The following is a 4,931-nucleotide window of genomic DNA, read 5'->3' as shown; positions in this document are numbered from 1 at the left end:
TTAGTTTTGGTTAAAATCAACAAATAATCGTAATCACAGTGTTGATCAAAATAATCGTGATTATCATTTTGGCCTAAATCGTGCAGCCCTACATGAACAGGGCCCTCATCAAGATACGTTTTCAACACAGACATTGTTTGAATACACCTACCCTGTATCATTCCTGCCGGTAGCTAGCTCGCCCTGCTAGCTGCTGTCCGGGATGAGAGTTGAGCCAGGCTTCTGTGATAATCATCCCAACAACAATCCAATGAGGGCCCATGGGTCTGGCTATGTCTTCCAGATGACCAGTCAAGTTAATCCCCTCTAAAAAAAAACTGTTTACCTTTTCCTGCTACAACGGGACTTAAATGTGAGACTACAGTTAGCCTTCTCTAACGCTATCACTGTGCAAGCCACAGACAACATTTGGCCCGTTTCCATGTAGTTACGTAGTCACTGATATGCTCAATAACCTATTTTTGAGGGGGAATAAACTTAGTTTTCGTTGTGAAGGCATGACCTGTCCTCTGGAGGACATAGCCAGATCACCGGGGTAAGACAACTATTACACAGATCGCCCCTGCCAAGCCTCCTACTAACCAACACCAGGTCGATTGCACACAAAATGGATGAGCTACAAAAACACAAGGCACTGCTGCGTGATGATTATCCCAGAAGCCTGGCTCAACACTCATCCTGGACGGCAGCTAGCTAGCAGGGCGAGCTAGCTACCGGCAGGATTGAGACAGCGTAGGTGAATTTAAGCAATGTCTGAGTTGAAAACGCATCTTGTTGTCACGTAAGGGCCCTGTTCATGTTCCATAGACATTTTAATTGCATTTTATGTCTGTTAAGAGGCGCAAAGGCACTCTAAAATATGCCCAGACAACTGCCGTTTTAGCTAAGTGGAAGCTTGTAGACGTGGCTTCCAGCACCAATTTGTTTTTGTTTTTTCTGTTGACGGTACTCGCATTTTTATTGTGATCAAGATTAACGTAAAAATTGGCCAGAATTCTCCTCCAGTAACCAGCAGTTTTAGTCGTATTCAATGATGTCCTCCGCCCCAAGGTATCTCTGAGTCAGTGGACCTTTACCCCGGTACATGTCTATTTATATTGGCCCATTCTTTTCTGCTATGAAACATATCTATGTGTTTGATACACAAACTCTCATTTGGTTTCTCATAGACTAAACAAACGGGGAAAGATGGTAGTTTGTATGCGCCATAACCCTCAACAATAAGAAATGCTTTGATGAAATAGAAAAAAGTTGTACTAATTAAAAAGTAGGGAAGTGTAGGCCGATACTAATTTTTTACAACATTGCATCTGATATTTTCAGAATGAGGTCATAGCAGAAGTCATGAGTAAAATATTTTGAACCTAGTGCTGTCAAACAATATTTAATATCAATATCAATATTTAATCGTGATTAATGTCATAGTTAACTAACAATCTCAATCGCACATTTGTATCTATTCTAAATGTCCCTTGATTTCTTTTTGTCCCATTTTTCTCATTTAAATTCTCTTATCACCATGGAAAAGTGGATCGGCTTGCTTTGTGCAAATGTCTTTTTTTATTGAAAACAACATTGGCATATAGCCTTTGACGAGGGGGCGGAGAATTGGCATCAGCTGTGTGCCTGGCCATCAAGTGGTATTTCAGACTGGACGTGCTGCGATGATAGCTCAGTTCACAACGACAGACACACAGATCACTTCGGTCTTGTCAATGGATCTATTTGGCAACTTTAAAAAAGTAAACTTTCCATTCAGAATCTTATTGTCACCCATTTTGGTGTCTCACGCTCGCCATCCAATCAAAACCTAACCTTACTACTCTTTGGCTGGCTCGCAAGCCCAAACAAGTGTGTGCGGCGGGCCTGTTGTTTTGTTTCCAGTCTAGCGAGATCCGGTGTGGTGTTGTAGTATTTCTAATGTGACTAGTTGTTGGAACAGTATGTGAAAATAACTACAAAGTTTGCTAGACTAAAAAGGACCTTAATATCACAATGAAAAATTGACGCCGTTTAATGGGTTTGGGTTAACGCCGTTAATAATGTATTTAACTGACAGCACTATTTTAATCTGCTCTCACCTCTCGTGTTTCTCGCTTGCCTGATTTTTCTGGCTATACCACACACACACACACACACACACACACACACACACACACACACACACACACACACACACACACACACACACACACTCACACACACACACACTGCAGTGACGTGGTGTTGGAGCCATTGAAGCAGAATGAATGATGTCTATTACTCAAAGTAATTGTGTGTATGTGTGTTATTAATACACAGGAGTGCATGTGTCACCATGTGCAATTTATCTGTGCGTGCGGATGTTTGTGTCTGTGGTTCATGGCGAGGTCAGCATCTCTCTCTGACTCTAGACCCAATACCCATTTAAATGCAACTCTTAATTATTTCACTGGTAATTAAACACACATTCAAACCCAGAGAAAAACGTGGATGTGGGGCATGTGCACGTGGGCGCACATATTAGTGCTTGTCTTAAGGTGATTCAACACATAATGAGATGGAGGGAAAGGAAGAGTAAGAGAGGCACGTTAATGAATCACAGGGATGACTTGATGGATGTTTAATAAGCAACTTCTTGTGTATGAAGACAGTCACAGAGCTGATGTGTTACAGCAGCAGTCTAGCAGATGTTTAACACTACAGCCGCCATGATACATTTAGTGAAATACATATTAACTGTATATAATCCTGTTTTTGACTTCTCACAAAATTGTATTAATGAATGGATAAAAAGATAATAAGATTATAGACTGAGAAAATGAAAGAATATCTGGTATCAATACCAATTTCTACACAACTCAACATTACTGGGAAACTTAATATAAGTAGTGCACACAATCTACAGTTTACATGGAGTTCTGAATCAGATATATCATCTGCATATTGAAACACACTTCCATGCAGTGCTTAGCTAAGGAGTTCTTCAGTAACTGCAGTGTTTGCGTTGGTGAGAACAAACTGTTGCATTGATTCTCCATGGATGTATTATCACATCCTGAGCTGTGTCGAAATGTAGGTTCAGGAACAGGTGAAGAACAGAAACAATAGCAGGACCTGGAGGCATGGCTACACGTTGAGTTTCAGTTTAATTCCTGTGGTGGAAAAGCCCTAAATTTAAATGAGAGGGGACAAAAGTCACGGTCCTCATCCAAAGTTAAGCCAAAGCTAATAATAAGGCCGGTATAGAAAGTGATGAGGATTAGGGTTGGGCATCATTTGGATTTTAACAATTCTGATTACCCAATTACCTTTTGATTCCAAATCTTTGAGGGGTGGAGTTGAAACAGGTCACATGCCTATTTTTACAAATAAGAGGAACATTTTTTTTTGTTTCAATGGTGGTTTGTAGTTATACAGGTTTTTTTTCAATGTAAAATAAAGCCAGACTGGAGCACTGCTTACTGTGCTCCAAGGCTGCACCACAACAAGCACCTGGCCGCTTCAGAAACCAAAACTTGCACATATTGAATTGGCAAGCGACAATCGGAGTTGAAACCAAATCCGCTAAGCAATTCCAAACGATTCTACTGGAATCGTACATTTTTAAACTATTCCAAGTAGGAATCTGCTCTCAGTGTCCAATCCTAGTGATGACCCATATCTGAATATAACTTCTTCAGTGCACATATGGCATGCCAGTGTTGTAAATCCAAAATCCTACTTCATGTGACACATGGATTTAGTTTTTTTTGTACAGATACTTTCTGTTGGTCTTTCGTTTTGTCTTTGCATTAGCATCTCTTCCTCTTACGTGCTATACTGTCTCTGTCAGCCTGCCGAGCCACAGGTCTGTTGGTTTGATATGAGCATGTTTTTTTAAATCGGTCTGTGATCTCCTCTTCTCTCTGCATCATCATTACCTTTCTCAAAAGTTGTTTGACTTCAACAAGTTTACTTCGCTCACAGCAATATTTTATTGGCATTTCCGCTTGGCAAGCCAATCAAAAGGGACCAAGAACATGAAATTGTCCCGTTTCCCCTGGTTACTGAATGAAATGGTTCCTGTGGTGTCGGGGTGAGTGTGTTCCCATGACGACCATATGAGCTTTTGTTCCCGTGGTGATACGAAAGTTATTCAAGTTCTTTGATTTCCCAACGGACTAGAACGAGAGAGAGAGATTGTGGAAGGGAGTGGAAAAACGGAAGACAGGAAATAAACAGAGTGAGAGAATGGCATGGTTAAGACAGACGGATGAAGAGAAATAGATTTTTAGAGGAAGAGAACAGGTAGGCTAGAGATGGCTTCGTAACAAAAGAGAAAAAAGAAAGGTAGGAAAAGAGGACTGCTGGCATGGCTGGAGGATAAAGGCATTGGTGTTTTCAGGATCAGTGGGCTGAACAGCCCTGCAGCCTTCTGCCAAGTTTTATTGCAACACAATCTGCTCGTCCGTCCTCCCGTCCGTCCGTCCAGCCATCCATTTCTTATGTCCTTTTTGCTTTCTTGCTTGTGTTTCTTCTACTCTTCCAACCCAGAAGCCCAGGGAGAAGATTTAGTTATGTGTTTTTCTTTTGGTTTTTCAGGCTCACCGAATTGAACATGCCTGTGCTGCCCTACTAAGACAAAAGACCTTAACTCGCCAGAGTGTGAAACTGAGAAAAAATACTTTAAAGGAACACGTCAACTTATTGGGACTTTAGCTTATTCACCGTATCCCCCAGAGTTAGACAAGTGATACAAACCTTTCTCATCTCCGTGCATCCTGTAACTCTGTCTGCCACCCCCACCATTAGCTTAGCCTGGCAAAGATCCTGCAGGTACCTGGTTCCAACTAGCTACTGCTCTCAATAAGTGACAAAATAACGCCAACATGTCGCTATTTACATGTTCTGATTTGTATAGTCACAGGGTTTACAAATAACAACGTCACATGAGACACAGCCATATTCTA

The 4,931-nt window shown here is 41.2% G+C and overlaps 1 long non-coding RNA gene across 1 annotated transcript in view; it reads right to left on the bottom strand.

The window, feature by feature from the left end:
• Positions 1–3,609, bottom strand: part of LOC116671342 (uncharacterized) — a 17,219-nt gene extending 13,610 nt beyond the window's left edge. Inside the window, exon 1 of the long non-coding RNA XR_004327244.1 lies at positions 3,398–3,609. This is a non-coding gene — a long non-coding RNA (uncharacterized LOC116671342). The remainder of the gene's footprint in view (positions 1–3,397) is intronic.
• Positions 3,610–4,931: the final 1,322 nt, after the last annotated feature.

The sequence above is a fragment of the Etheostoma spectabile genome, chromosome 21, assembly GCF_008692095.1.
Source record: "Etheostoma spectabile isolate EspeVRDwgs_2016 chromosome 21, UIUC_Espe_1.0, whole genome shotgun sequence".
In the NCBI taxonomy this organism is placed as follows: domain Eukaryota; kingdom Metazoa; phylum Chordata; class Actinopteri; order Perciformes; family Percidae; genus Etheostoma; species Etheostoma spectabile.
This window is presented reverse-complemented; position numbering and strand designations above follow the sequence as displayed.